We start from the raw sequence: 16,768 nt of genomic DNA, 5'->3' as shown, positions 1-16,768 counted from the left end.
TTAAATGTTCACAGCGACTTTTGTAATAGGAAACAACTGGAAATAACAGTTTGTCTATCAACCAGTGAATGGATACAAAAGACAAAACTGGGGTTTATCCACATATGTATGAGCAATAAAAATGAAAGGTCTATTTATGCATACGACATTAATGAATCTCAAATAAGTATACTGACTTTAAAAAGCCAGGCAGATTTAGAGTACACTGCATGATTCCATTTATTTATAACTCTAGAAAATTAAAAGAAATCTACAGTGATAGAAAGCAGATCACTGGGTATTGGGTATTGAAGGTGGGTAAGGAAGTATATGAGGGAAGGAGGAAATTTGGGGGGGATATGAATATGTTCAATATCTTGATTGTTGCTCATTATCTTGATTATGAGTGTATAAGGGTGTTAAAACATGTCGATTTGCATATTTTAGATATGTGAAGTTTATTTCAGTCAATGTAATTTAATCTCAATAAAGCTGTCAAATAATGGAAATTATAGGAAGAGTTTCTAGGGGATGTTGTAAAATGTTATACCTGACCTTGATACTAGAATGGAGGTCAAGAGATCTGAGTTCTAGTTCATTTCCCACCTCATATTTGTTGTATGATCTTGTTACAATCGTGTAAAAATCTCTTGGATTCAATTTCTAACTTAAAAGTCAAATAGTTGATTTGATGACCTCTAGTGTCCTTTATAACTCCAAAATCTAATCATAGATAAAAAGCTAATAGAAGAGACGTTGCATGGTGAAATGGAATAGATTGACCTGGGTTTGAATTTCAGCTCCATTACTTATTACTTAACTTCAGATTAATTATTCAACCCCTCTACACTGTTGAGAGTAAGTTCCATGAGGAAAGGATTGTGTTGGTTATGGATTCCTATAACTCAGAACCTGGTAGAGATGCTGGCATATAAATAAATGTCTTCTTTTCTGAAAAATGAAAATAATAATACACCTATTTGCAGCAGAGGGTGTTGATTGCCCCACCCCCATATTCTGTTGTTCTAATTCTACCTTTATTTCAGCACAAGGAGACAGTTTCTGGCACCCTTTCTATTTCAAGCATCAGAAAGTCACCCTACTGAGGGAAACAGTGCTACCAAGAAGGGCTCTGGCCTCAGGAGAAGCTGATGCCCTGAGGGCCACCTTTAAGCAATGAATGTGGGAGGCAGTGGATAATTGTAATAGCCTGCACCTTGATCATGGACTTCTAGGCTCCAGAAGTATGAGCAAATAAATGTCATTAAGCCTCCGAATTTGGGTTTTATTATGGCAGCTCAAGCAGACTAGTACAGTAAGGCATCTAAAACACTATAGAGCAAAATGTAAACCCAACTCAAGAGGGACGGAAAGTTTCTGAAGCTGAACTTTTGATTATATTGTTGCACTCCAAGTGAGAAAGAAAAGTTGAAACTATTTAAAACCAAAGCAAACCAAACAAAAAAGAATCAATATGCAGGGTTGCCAGATTTAGCAAGTAAATTACAGAATATTCAGTGAAATTTGAATTTCAGGGAAACACTGAATTTCTTTAGTATAAGTATGCCCCAAATATTGTACACTCTACAATTATTTGCTATTTATCTGAAGTTCAAATTTAAGTGGACATCCTGTATTTTATCTGACAAGCTTATCAATGTAATTATATAGTCAGCTCTCTGAGGAGCCCAACTGTTTATAAAAAGCTCTGTACAAAAGATTTTTTTTTTAAAAAATGAAGGATTGATTTGTAAAGCAAAGTGGCTCAACTTGAGGGAATTTTATGAGGCAGTCTAAAACCCAGGCTAAGCGGAGGCTCACAAAACAAACTAAAGACAAGAACAAATTATCTTAAAGCTCAAGGAAAACAGGGAAGTTATTGGCCCACCATATGGAGAAGGTGGCATAAAGTTAGCAGATGACAGAGACAAGAGCTGAACTTTCCTTCTGCCTTCTATTGTCTACCCAGGAAAATAGATCCACCCCACCCTCCACAAAAATAGCCAGCTGATGTCAAGCAGGCCAGGAATCAGAGATAATCTACCTCACCACCTTCAGTGAGCTCAGAATATTTCTATCCCAAATTACTAAGATAAATTGAAGATGTGATCTTACAGATTGCTCTGAGTTATCATCGGCAATGGGAGAGGTGCCAGAAAACAAGTAAATATTCATATTTTGGGGAAGAAGAGGCACGTGGACACTATTGGATACTACAGAGTGGGAGTCCAGTGTCTAGAAAAATTTCTCAGGTAGTTTCCTAAGAAACAAGTCAGGTCAAATGAACTTCTTTCTTGCTACAATTATTAGATTTGTGCTTCAGGAGAATACTATAGTGACAACGCCCCCATTTCAACAAAGTGTTTGATGAATATTTTCCATGATAACCTTGTGGACAACAGAGAAATGTCAGAATCATTTTTTTTTGTGATTCTGAATTTATATCCCACTTAACTGTGTTCATAATGTCTTAAATGAAGTTATGCTGATCAGATTTGCTATCAACATAAAGCTAAGAGAAAGAGCAGATTAATTGGATTCTTTTGGTGGCAAGAAACTCAATGAGAAATAACTGAAACAGAACTTAATTGCAAAGGTACTAAGCCTCAGACTCATAAGAACCAAAGCTTCTGGGAAGGCTATAAAGTACAGTGGTTATCAGTGCAGACTCTACTTTGAATCCTAGCTCTACACGATGTTGGGCAAGTCACTTCTCTGTGCCTCAGCTTCCTCACCCATAAATTAGTACCTGATATAAGCACTGTATCTTCAATTTTATATTATATATGGTGTGATTATCTCCTCTTACTCCTTGCAGAGCAGCTTTCTGCTTCTGAAACCCACATAATGGAGACAAACATGGCTCCTGTTAGCACTTGAGTCTGTTACCTTGCAAACCACGCACACTCTCTTAATCCTTGGCAAAGGGATGTTATTTTGTTTGTTCCTGATGCCTTCTCAAGACAAACCATTATGATCAAGAAATAAATTCTCATATATTTATTAGTTCATTCATTCAACACATGTGAGTTGAGTTCTTAGCATGTTCCAAGCACTTTTCTAGGCACTAAAAATACAGGAGTGAAAAAAAAATGTCTCTGCTCTCATAAAGCACATATTTGCTGGAGGGAGATGGAAAGGGTCAACAAAGAACAAATTTAAATATTATAATAAAATGGTGACAAGTGTAATATAGAAGAAAAATGTGTAATAAATGGATAGAGTGACCTGGAAAAAAAGGAAACACTATTTTATAGAGGTGGTTAGGGAAGATCTTTCTGGTGAGATGACATTTGAGCAGATACCTGGGAAAAGAAGATACCTGGAAGGTTGTTCTAGGCAGAGGGAACAGGAATTGAAAAGCCCTAAGGCTTGGATTCCAAAAGAACAAGGCCAATGTAATTGAAATGGGAAGAGTCAGGGTGAAACAAAGTAAGAGAGATAACTGGACCCAGGTCACGAGCTCAAGAGGAGCCTGGCAGGCCATGGTAAAGACTGTGGATTATTACTTTGAGTGAGGTGGGAGCCATTGCAAGGTTTGGAGCAGAGGATAACATGGAGTGATCTGGTTTTAGCTGCTGGGTGGAAAACGATCATAGGTGGCAATCTGAAAGCAGAAGGTTATTACAATGATCCACGTGAAATATAATGGTGTTTTGCATTCTAGTAGTAAAGAGAGTTAGCAGTGGCCACCCTCAATGTGCCTTCAGTACTGCTGAAGAGTGTGAGACACCCTTGTTCTATTAAATGTGGGGTGTGAGACAAAGAGAAGAGAGATGACCCCCAAAATTATCAGAGTGAAGGGTAGTTCAAAAGTTCACTTCATAGTGAACTTTTACAAAAATGAGGAAAACTCCGGAAGGAACAGATCTGGTGGGGAATATCAAGAGTTTTCTTGTGGACATGTTAGTTTGAGATGTCCTTTGTCATCCAGGAGACATCAAGCAGGCAGTAGGTGTATGGGATTATGGGAGGGTTCAGGACAGAATGGGAGCTAGAAGTGGCCTTTCAAGCCATGGGATTTGACAAGCTTACCTAGAGAGGGGAGTTGAGAGAACATAGAGGTGATGAGAAATTGAACTTGGGGGTACCTGGAAATACACAAAAGAAGGCAGAAGAGACTGAGAAGGTGTGATCAGTAAAGTAAAATAAGGACCAGGAGGGGAATGATCAAGAGACTAGCTGGAAATGTCTGAAGCAGGCAACTGTGCTCGATTATGTCAAGGCAGGTTAAGAATTGAGAGATGAGGCCCTCATATGATGACAAGCCTTATAAGAGGGGTGCTGAAGGGACAGGGCTGTAGGTTTCTGCTACATGTAGTGAATCAAATAGATGAAAGCAAGAGAATTCAAACTTTTTTGATAAATTGTGGTAAGAAGCTTAAAGCCTCAAATAAAACTTAAACATGATAAATCCTCAGTTGGGTCTTAGTTTCAGACTAGAAACTATAAAATCTGTGTAGATATGCATATGAAAGACTGAAAGAAAATGTCCCCAAACATTAACAATTATTATCCATAATTGTTGGAGCCAGATATGATATTTATTTTTCTCATATTTTTGTAATTTCAAAATTTGCCTATGATAAATATGCATTGCTTTAGTAGTCAGGAAAATATAACAAGTATTATAAAAGATCAGTTGTGTATAAATAGGGATGGGAAGAACTTGTTTTAATTTATGCAGAAAAATCCCAAAACTTGTTGAAAAAGATCTCAAGTTCCATTAATCATAAATGTATAACATGGGCAGCCCCTGTGATGCAGCGGTTTAGTGCTGCCTGCAGCCTGGGGTGTGATCCTGGAGACCCGGGATCAAGTCCCACGTCAGACTCCCTGCATGGAGCCTGCTTCTCCCTCTGCCTGTGTCTCTGCCTCTCTTTCTCTGTGTGTGTGTCTCTATGAATAACAAAAAATAAAAAAATGTATAACATGCATTTTTGCGTTTTTAAAAAAGATTTTGTTTATTTATTCATGAGAGATGCAGTGAGAGGCAGAAACATAGGAAGAGGGAGAAGCAGACTCCCTGCAGGGGAGCCGAACAGAGGACTTGATCCCAGGACCCTGGGATGAGGACCTGAGCCAAAGGCAGATGCTCAACCACTGAGCCCCTTTTTTAAAGATTTTATTTTAATATGCATTCTTGTATTAATTCAACAAAAAGTGGGAAAACCAGACAGCCTCACTATTGGAAAGTATACAGAGAAGGTAAGGATAAGGAGAGATGCGGAAAGTATGTCATGGGGAAAGGTTGAGGAGAATAGAAATGTGCCTACTAGAGGGAAAATTTCAGTCATAAAGGATATGTGATGAGTTGTCATGTGGTAAAAAATATCAGACTTGGGCAGCCCCATTGGCGCAGTGGTTTAGTGCCGCCTGCAGCCCAGGGCGTGATCCTGGAGACCCTGGATCGAGTCCCACATCAGGCTCTCTATGCATGGTGCCTGCTTCTCCCTCTGCCTGTGTCTCTGCCTCTCTCTCTCTCTGCGTCTCTATGAATAAATAAATAAAATATTAAAAAATATATATCAGACTCAGCTTCACTTATAACCTTGAGCAAGTCGCTTAATTTTTCTGACTCTTGAGACCCTTGCTGATAAAGTAGCAGCAACACCTTCCACATAACACTGATTTGGAACATCCTCTTTTCTGACTCCCATGTCAGTGTCTCCAGAGTCTGGTCCAGAATCGGCTGAATGCAGATCTCATGAGCTCCCCTTTGGGTTTCTCTAAAATATCTCCTCAGAAGCCTTGGTAAGCTATGTCAATTTCATTGAAGATTTTATCCACTTCAATGAGAAGATTCACATTGTACACTTCTCAGAGAAAAAAACTAAAGTGCTCCCCCATGCACATACTGCTCTTCTAAGCAGTCTTTGTCATGGTGGCAATGGGGAGGGGGGATGAATGGGTGTGTATGTGGTGGGGGGGATTCTTCCACCATCAGACTCACTGGCTCCTTTCTAGCTCCTCAGGATACTGGAGTCATCAAATACCTTCACCTTCTTCTGTGAGAGCAAGTCATCCTCTTTCAGTTCCTATCTTTAATTAAAAAAACCAAACACTATTATTCTTAACAGAACAAAGATCCACTCATGTAGCAGAATCTACCTTCCATAGCAAACGTATTTCTGCCTGAGTGTGACCTTTGGGATCTCCTAATCCCCTTCCCACCTCCCCAACGTAAGGGCTATCAAGTTTTCCTTGCAACATATCCAGTGCTCTTCCCATGAGGAAATGGGCTGAAGGACAACTCTTCATCCACTTATATACGTATAGTATTTGGTACACGACTGTCACCCAGTAAATGATTAGGAAATGATGGGTTTTTAAAATTATCATGATTCTCTTTAAATATTTAAACAGCTGTGTGGCAGCTGAACATAGGCATTTATTTTCTATAGTTCCCAAAGACCCAAAAGGACCAACAGATATAAGTCACTGGGAGCAGAATTTGGCTCAATATAAAGCAGATATTTACAGTGATTAGAACTATCCCATAGAAGAGAAGCTTCTTAAGGTGGTATATCTTCTACTGTTTGAATTGTCTGATCCAAGATCTAAAACAGGAGACAGTATATGGGAATTGAATTAGTTGACCAAAACCCTCTCTCCTGACGGTTAATGCTGTGATACAATGAAATGTGCCTGAATGGTTTCTTCTGTCTTTCCTTTTTCTTTCCAATATCACCCAAATCTAAGGTGATATTATACCACCATAAACCTGATCCCTTTTGGGTCTGGTAGTATTTAAAACACTCAGGGATAGAAAACTCTCTTGGAAGGGGTGGAGTCGACATAACTGCTAGTTTCCTGTCGCCACTTCAAAGGCCCTGGGGGGAGGGGAGAGGTTAATGCAGCCGCTCAGGCCACCAAAACTGTGGGATACAGGGCTGTGTTGTGTCCTGGGCCTTCAGGGCTGGAGTGATCAACCCTAGGGAGGGGGAAATGGTAACCAGACTCCAAGACACCCCAGGGGCTTTCAAGATATACATACATTTGCCATTTCCCTGATCTTTTCAGAGCACAGAATTAACTTAAAGTCCTCCACATGCCAGTGTGGCTTTGACTGTAATATAATCTTTTTAAAAGGTTAAGTTAATCTTGACTTTTACTGTTGCAGCATTTCAACCTAATGGTGTTCCATGCACAATCTAATTGGATTTTTATGGGCCTTTATTTAAAGAAATTTGTTTAGTGACAATGACAATTTGAGTATTATAGGTAGGTCCCTTTTGTATAATATCAAAGCGACATAGTGTACAGACTGCTAGAATATGATAACAGATTTCTCGTAGGCGGTTATTATCTAAAACCTACCTCAGTTTAAGCACAAGCCATACAAGAATTTATGTGCTCAATGATGTTATTACCGACCTTGCAAAATTAGAGCAAATGGGTAGGTGGGCCCGAGATCATGCTAATGGAAGGTTTCATGCTATACAATGAATATGTCATGTGACTTCTATAGAAAATTTCCCTCATTTCAATGGTGAGTTGAATACGAGGTTGAATTTTTAAAGGCTATTTGTCCTAAGAGATTATGAATTTATACTGCCTTGGGTTGTATTCCATCATTATTAAAGTCCAGGAGTCCTCCGCAAAGTTTGTTTTACCAGCCACAATTGGCAGTTACATCTCTTGCAATAAATTCCTTCACATTGGCTGTTTGACATTTCAGGGCTAACCCCTGGCTTAACTGACTGCAGGTAAAAATTTGACGCATATCTGGTTTTAACAATGGTCTCTGGGTCTACTTACTCCCAAGTACTCAACCAATTTACATCTTTCTTTATGGAACTCTTTTTTTTTCTTTTTTTAATTCCAGGAGGTATAATATTAACTGTTTTTTTTTCAATTATTTAATGGTTTCGTTTGCTTTTGTTTTAGCTCTAGTTTGTAAAATTCAACTCGAGTCTTTCCTTAAGAATGTGGTAAATGGACATATTGTGAAAAAAAAATCTTACTGATGCTTTTCAGACGTTCAAGATTATGGGTTATGCTGGGAAGCCTTTTGTTCGGAAGCCAAGAGAATTGCACTGTATACGGATATGGGGCTAAATATTTTCCCCAGGTAATTTAGGTATTGTTCATATGCGTTTACTAAAATGGAGGAAGCATAAGTTTTGTTCTGGGAATTTTAGGGATTAGGGTGTTAAGGAAAACAGAAGAAGTTTGCAGGATGTGGGAAAGAGTAGGAGGAAAAGTATAGCTAAGGAAAACAGAAAGTGGTGATGACTGGGTTTTAATTCTCCCTGATGATAGGGATAGGAGTAGGGATAGATCAACTTATAATTGGGAAAAGAAATTGGTTGTTAGTGAACTATCTTTTCCAAAACGAAGAGCAGTGATGGGCAAGGGAGAGCCTGACAGATGTAACTTCCATATGCCACTGAAAATTCAACTTTTGCCAGCCTCTTAGAAGCTTAGAAGACATCCATAATCCATTAATATTTTTAAGTAATTTTTTTATTTTAGAATTGTTTTATATTTAAAGAAAAGATGCAAAGATCTTACAGAGTTCCCATATGTCCAATACCCAATGCCCCATTACTAAAATCTTACATTTAAATTGTATTTTTCTTGCAATTAACGAACCCATATTAATATATTATTATTAAATAAAGCCTTATTTTATTTAGATGTCCTTAGTTTTACCAAATGTCCCTTTTCTATTCCAGAATCCCATCCAGGACACTACAGTACATTTAGTCATCATGTCTCCTTAGGCTCCTCTTTTTTTTTTTTTTTTTTTAAGATTTTATTTATTTATTCATGAGACACACAGACAGAGGGAGAAGCAGGCTCTTCACAGGGAGCCCTATGTGGAACTGAGATCATTCCCTGAGCCAAAGAAAGGCTCACTCACTGGCTGAGCCATCCAGGCATCCTTTTTTTTTTTTTTTTTTTTTTTTTAGAAGACGGCTCCTGGCTCCTCTTGACTGTGATATTGCCTTACACTCTCCTTGCTTTTGATGACCTTGACAGTTTTGAGGAGTACTGGTCATTTATAGAATGACCCTCAATTTGAGTTTATTTTTTTCATGATTATATTAGGATTATGAATTTGAGAGGAAGACCACAAAGGTAAAATGCCACTGTTATCATATCACATCATGGGTACATATGATCAACATGTTGACCTTGTGAATGTGTTAGCTGGCTGGGGGAGTATTTGTCAGGTTTCTTCAGTGTAAGGTCCTCTTTTTTCTAATTTTCCATACTGCATTCCTTTGAAAGAAATCACAATAAGAAATCACAATCCTTTTATATGGAGTGGGTACTTACATTCCACCTTCTTGAAGGACGAGTATCTATATAAATTATTTGCAACTCTGCTGATCCATTTATTTATTTATTCAATCATGTATCAATCATATATTTATATCAGTATGGACTTATGGGTATTTATTTTATATTTTGGGTTGTGTATTTATTTTATTTCTCAAATTGTTCCAACTTTGGATCTCATGGGCTCCTTCAGTTTGAAATATCCCTATCATTGTGGGTTTTTTTCTTTTCCTTTCTACTTTCTGATGCTTAAAGATCATCTCATTTCATCTTGTATATTTCCTGCTCTCCCTTCTAGAATCAGCCATTTTCTCTTCTGCAGAAACCAAGATCTGGACAAGATGTGCTTGTTGCTTCTGTTTCTGCAGAAACCAAGATCTGGACAAGATGTGCATGTTGCTACTAGAGCATGGTTGATTTTAGGCCCTTTCAGCTGACAGAGCAAAGAAGTATATGTGTATACACTGACCCACATGTATGTACATATCTCTAAATATTTCTCTTTGAACTATGTGCCTTTTATGTGAAGCTAAACCTAAATACATACTAATGTCTCCAACTAATCCATTACCACCTAGATCATTCCTTCTTCGTCCTTTGCTTATCAGCATATTCCCACTCCAACAATGAAAAGACTGAATCCTACCAATGATTGTCCATTTATTTAATTGTTCAGTTTCAGTGTGTATGTATAATGGCATCAGAATTATTAATCCATATCCTCATATGAGATGATTTTATCAGCTGGAGTACAGTGCTAAGTCCAACTCCTTCCATCTTTAGTCTTACAGACTCCACTTGTTCCCAAAGCTACTTAGGTCGATAACTTTCCCCCTCCCACCTCTTTCATTGAGGTTGTTTTATACATTTGTAATACAGTTGGATTCTCCTATCACAGTCTGCATTCTATTCTGGGATCCCCCAGCCTTCTAAATGATTTTTTTAAATTTATATACATGAAAGTTCACTCTTTATGTTTTAAGGTTCTGAGCGTTTTGACAGATGCATAGTGTCATATATCCACTATTACTGTGTCATACACAAGTGTTTTAATGGCTAAAAAATCCACCAGACTTCACCTTTACAACTGTAGCCTGCCGACATCACCTCTCTGGGACCCCTGGCAACCACTGATCTGTTAACCATCTCTATAGCTTTGCCTTTCCAAGAACTTCATATAAATGGAATCATGTACTGTGTAGATTTAAATTATTTTTAATAGTGGTAAAGTATACATAGCATAAAATTTACTATCCTAACCATTTACAAGTTTATAGTTCAGTGGCATTAAGTACATTCACATTGTTTTGCAATCATTACCACCATCCCATTCTAGAACTTCCATGTTGCAAAACTGAAGCTGTGTACCCACAAAAAACCAGTTGACTATATTTGTATGGTTTATTTATGGGCTATTTATCCTGTTTCATTGATGTGTGTATCTATTCTTTAAAAAAAGAAAAAAAAGATTTTATTTATTTATTTATTTATTTATTTATTTATTTATTTATTTATTTTAGAGAGCTTCAGAGAGACAGAATGAGAGAGCGTGCGAGTGGTGGGAGGGGCAGAGGAAGAGGGAAAGAAAGAATCTCAAGCAGACCCTGCTGAGCGCAAAGTGGGGCTAGATCTCACAACCGTGACATCATAACCTGAGCCAAAACCAAGAGTTGGTCCATTCAACTGGCTGAGCCACCCAGAGTGCCCTGCATCTGTGTATCTGTTCTTTTGCCAATAAAGCACCGTCTTAATTCATCCATCCATTTTTTCATTCATGCATTTATCCATCCATCCATTTATCATTCCCCTAAGAAATATTTACTATCTTCCTTGTGCAAGATATTGTGCTACATATTATGGAAAACAACAATCATAACAATCATGGATATCATGATTCAGACATAGTAGTTGCCCTCTAGGAGCTGCAGTATAGCAGCTGGGGACATGGGTTGAAGAGTATTACAACATATACACAAATAGTGTAAAACAAATACAAGGTGATAAATGCTGTAAGAGTTGTACAGAGTCAGTTTTCCAAAGAGAATGTTATGGAGACTCACTGAGAGAAGTTAAGATTTGACCAGATATTTGAAGGATGGATAGCATCTAAATGAGAAAAAGATTGCAAAGATAACTGTAATAGGTGGAAAGCATGGTATGGGCAGTGTGGGGACAAAGTGCAAAGTTTAACAGTAACAATAGAAATACAACCAAAGCCATGTCAAATTTGAATTTGCTCCTAGTTGTGTTGAAAAGAAACACTTGAAATTAAATTTATAACTCATTTTCTGTAGCCCAGTGAATCCAAAACATCATCATTTCAATGTGTAGCCAATTTAAAAATGTTGAACTATTTTACAGACTGCTTTAGTGCTAAGCCTTCAAAATCTGGCATATAGATTTTGCACATGTCAACTTGGAACAGCCACACTTAAGTTGCTTAATAGCCATCTATAAATTTTTGCCGCCTATGAGATAGCACAGTCCTACGAGGTAAGGAATGAGAGAAAAGGCTGCAAAGGTAGGTAAGGGACAGATTATAGGGAAACTTACATACTGAGGTAGAGTTTAAGCTTTATTCTATAACCATTGAGTAAACACGGACACTTTTGAGCAACTGAGTGACGCCCACTAACATGATGCTCCTTCCCTGGGCATATCCCAGATAGGCAGCCAATCCATGTACTCAGGAGGGCTGAATGATCAGAGCAATGTTTTATGGAGATTAGTTGGTCATATACACAGGGAGGTAGAATTGAAAAATAGGAGGACTAATGCATTGGTTCTTTTTATTTAAACCACATTATATGGGAGCTTTTTGATATGATATGGATCCTTTTATTTTGCCCTCTTCATAAGAGAAACTAGGGACTAAAATATTAGCTATTTAGTGTCAGACTGTCATTTCTAGTGTTTTGTCCCTTATTGTGTTGGAGTATGAGTAGGACAGGCTTAGGCTAGGATGCTTTTGGTGGCCTTTCAGAATGGGTCTTCTCACACGTTACAATTGCTACTTAAAGAAATGAGACGTTTTTCTGAAAAGATATGGCTAGAGAGTGACTAGTTGCAAATAAATTTGTTTATATACATTATATTTTTTTTATTTGAGAACATTCCCTTGATAGTGAAAATCTAGGAGCCTTCTAAAATGAAAGTGATAGCAGCATTAAGATCCCTGTCCTTAGCTGGATGTGGGAAAAAACCAAACAAGTTCCTTGGGTTTGTTGTGATTATGGGTGCCATTCTTCTTGCCAAATCTATTCTCACAAACTAGCAGGAAATTAAAGCTGAAAAGCTTTCTTTTTTTTTCCCCTTTCTTTTTCGACTTGAGATTATTTCTAAAGACAGAGAGTGAAAAATCTATCAGGAGGCCATTTTTTAAAATAGAAAATGTAATATTTGCATGCAGGGGTGTGTGTGGGTGCTGCGTTTTAGGCCTGTCAAACTTGACAGCGTCCTTTTAGGCTTTTCAAGGGAAACTGCGTAGTATCAAGCCATATTCTCCATCAGCTATGACAGATCTCTACATGTTAATATTCAGATTTGGTTGTACTTTCTTCTTTGTAATGAGGCTAACTTGGTTATTACAGGCTTGTTGTTTTAATATCTTTTTAGTTAAGTTTGAACCGCATCAATTTGGACTTTTAACTCTTTGATAAGAATGAGATTTTAATGTAGGCCATAGATGTGTGGGCATATCTGATATCATTTATGAATATGAGCATTGTGGAGCTTTGCAGAATTTTTTCTGCTGCTTTTGTTTCTTAGCACAGTAAGTATCTGGGAGCCTAGGTCTCTGCTGCTGGGTCATGGTTAGAGTATGCATTTTTAGGAACTGTCTCCATATATCCGAGAAGGACATTCAGTTAGAGTTGCCGTCTATTAAGGCAGAGCTTCAATAAATAGACAAAGGTTTTATTTTGGTTCTTCAGAAAAATGGAGGGACGTGGTGAGCATGAGCAGAGCGGGCTGCCAAGCAAATGTCTTGGGTAAGCGCAAAGTCTTACATGATTTTAGGAGGGGTTTCTTCTCTAGTCATAACATTATATGAAAATAACACTACTGTAGTAATTAGCAGGAATTAAGTACATTATAAACCGCTCTAATCAAGAAGTACATTATAAACCGCTCCAATCAAGAAGTTATAGTGGCTTTGGAATTGAGAGTTAGGTTTGACTTCTGGCTCCACCAACAATTGCTGTGTGACCATTAATTGTTCTAAGACTTAATCTTCGGTCTGTAAAATAGGTTAATAATAGCAGCCTCATTGGACGTACAGGATGTCTAACATGGAAACTATATCCAGTTGCTGACACACGCATAAATGGAAGCTGTTACTATAAAACTATGCTAAAAGCTGCACCTGGCTTGCAGGTCAAGACTGCTCTGTCCTGCTCTCTCTTGACTGGCTTTCTGGAACGAAGTCAAGTAAGGCAGTTGTGACCAACATGTGCAACTCAGAGCTCCCACCGACCGTGCATAAGCGCCTGAGGGCCAGAGCAGTTCCCCTTCAGGATCCACCACCGTGTCTGCACACCTCTGACCAGCTGTGCCCAGGCAGTGATGGCCAGGGAGCTCCAGCAGGCCCGTTCTGGCCAAATGCTCCTCTCCTCTCCTGAGCAATGCTGGCTCAAGGACTCCTCAGGAACCCAGCTGAACCCTGCTTAAAACTCCTCTCAGTTGGAACCCTCCTTCTACTCCTTCCTTCCACCTTTCCTTCCATAGACATCAGAGCTGCACAGTTGCTGCCCTGCAAACTCTGCCAGGCTCTCCAGGTGCATCTGCTGATCTCATCCCATCTTGATGCCACCTTCTTGGTGGACCTGAACTCCTGGGTCAGCCCGTACCTGGTTTTCAGGGACTGCTCATGTAGGGTTCAATTTAGTTAAAAAAAAAATCCAGGGAATGTGCCATATCAATAGAATACAGAAGAGGAATGAATTGAGATAATTCATCGAGATAATGAATTGAGATAATGTACCTAGCAGAGAAGGAGTAAAGTGAGAAGAGCTATCCTCTTGCTTAAACAGCAGTGCTTTTCCCACTTCTCTGGAGCTAGGTGAACGCCAGGTGCAGATGCCCCAGCAGCATGCTCTTCTCTCTGGCCCCTGTCCGCCTGCACCATTTGTTATTTTTGCTGCTCACTTTAGCCCTGAGAAGGGACTACTTATTTTTTCAAGTAGAAGACGGTTTAGGTTTGCTTTGAGCTCCTTTAAGGATATGGATACACTTTTGCTGGTTTTGTGTCTTAGCTCCTATTAAAGGGGACTCTTGATTTTTTATTTGCTGTTCATTAAAGAGAGAAAACCAAGTAGCCCATGAAAGCTAAGAATGCAAGTACTCTGGGCCCTTGGCTGGGCTCCTCTTGTCTCCTGGGAGGGCCCTCTTGGTGACCCATGGACAACTTTTATGAACAAGAGGCTATCAGAAGAGTTGTTACTTAAAATATTTTTTTTTCCAGAGGAGCAGGGCACATGGGGGGAGGAGGGGCTAAACAAAATATGTGAAGGGGATTAAGAGGTACAAATTTCTAGCTGTAAGATAAATCTTAAAAAAAAATTATTCTCTGCCTTATTTCATTAGACTGTTCAGTTATTGATTCTGTTCCAATTATGATGAAACTACTTAATGCTTAACTATTTCCCTGCAGCTATAGCTAATGTCATGTTCCCCCCTCAAGTTCTAAGGAGTAAATGCATACGGTAAAAATAATTAACAGGAGGAAGAGTCACAAGTTTTGAGAACAAATTCTCCTGGGGGTAGGGGATTTTCAGGAGGCTCCAGTGGGCAACACTGGACTTACAAAACAGGCTGCTTACCTGTGGGGGCGGGGATTTTCGGGAGGCTGGGGAGTCCCAGGGCACTGACCCCTGGAGGGGAAATAGAATGCAGAGTGGGCTCCAGAGATCAAAGATACTTCCAGGGGTGGCCTTTAGATTCACCACATGTCTGTCATGGAATTAGACATGCCGGCTGCCCCACACTTCATTCCCTTGCCTCCCTGCTGTGTTCTGAGTTCAAACCAAAAGTGCATGGGGAGGGGCTGTGCAGGGAGAAGGGAGAGCTGATGCAAAAGAGGCGGCAGAGACAGAGCAGATTTAGAACAACTCACAGTTCTCTTCGCAAGAAGGTGCTTTCCCGAAATTCTCTGGCAGAAATGAAAAAAAAAAAAAAAAACCCTGGTGTTTCACACAATCCCTTTAGGGGCAATTTTATATCACTTTGCTAAAAATTGGATATGTCTTCCTAAGTCTTCCACAGCCATTGGCTCAGCAAGAGTTTGAAGTGTTGTGGCAGCGACCCTGACTTTTTCCCTTGCCTCATCCACTTCCCACTCACCCCCTGCCTCTCTTTTTCTCTTTTATGTGGATCTATCTGTGTCTAATTTAGATGGCAAGTTCCTCACCACTGTATGTTAGAGTGTCTAGCATACTGTGCGCACTTATAAATGTTAAATGATAATAATGATAATATGAGAGCCCTAAAGGTGCCAGCTGCTTCATTTCACTTGAGAGAAGAGGGTTTTCGCTACAGACTGTAGTTAAATAAAGTAAGGGCAGTGAGGAGGGAGGGCGTATGGGCTTTCTGGGGCAAGAAAGGGGTAGAGAGGCTGTTAAGAACTTGCAGTCGAAAAGAAAAGGGGCTTAAAAAAATCAGGGGTGCCTGAGTGGCTCAGCGGCTGAGCATCTGCCTTCAGCTCAGGTCAGGATCCCGGGGTCCTGGGATCGAGTCCGGCATCGGGTTCCCTATGGGGTGTCTGCTTCTCTCTCTCTGCCTTTCTCTCTGTATGTCTCTCATGAATAAATAAATAACATCTTAAAAGAAAAAAAAAATCAGCCAAGACCTTGAGATGGCAAACAGAATTCAGTGTAAGACCTCGAGTCTTACAACTTTTCAAGCAATCTATTGGTTGCCCAAGGTTTCAAACAAATTTAAAGGCCTGAGTCCCTTGCCCAGCACAGAACAAATACTTTGTGCCACGAGAAAAAACCGCAGAGGGTAAGAGAGCCCGCAGAGCCCCTGGGTCTCAGATCTGATTCTGTAGCTCACCGGCCGTCGAACATTTGCTGAATCTCAGTGTGAGATGCTGAATCTCTACGACGTGGTTTCTCATCTACAAGATGAAGGGGGCCGTTTACCAAATAATCCCCAAGAATCTTTCAGGTTCAGAAATTCTATGGGCCAATGGCTGCATGAAACCGACACTTCATCGCACACTTACTTCATGCTATTCAAGAAATATTGCTTTCCAACACGTTACCTCATTCAGCACTCCCAAGACTGTAAAGCAGTAATTGCTACAAAGCAGTGATTGCTCCTGTCTCTAGTTTTCACATGAGGAAACCAAGTTGAGAAAGAACAGCCTCTTTTCCCAGGTGCCAGACTAATGGCAGGAGAAAGAGCCAATGCCATCCTGAGCCTGAGGCCTCTCTGCTGACTTATGACGGTACACTCCATAGTGACGTTGCCAGCCAGGCCCACGTGGCCTTGTGAGTCA

The sequence above is a fragment of the Nyctereutes procyonoides genome, unplaced genomic scaffold (genome assembly GCF_905146905.1).
Source record: "Nyctereutes procyonoides isolate TBG_1078 unplaced genomic scaffold, NYPRO_anot_genome, whole genome shotgun sequence".
NCBI classification, from domain to species: Eukaryota; Metazoa; Chordata; class Mammalia; order Carnivora; family Canidae; genus Nyctereutes; species Nyctereutes procyonoides.
The sequence above is the reverse complement of the archived record's forward strand: the minus strand, read 5'-3'. Positions refer to the sequence as shown.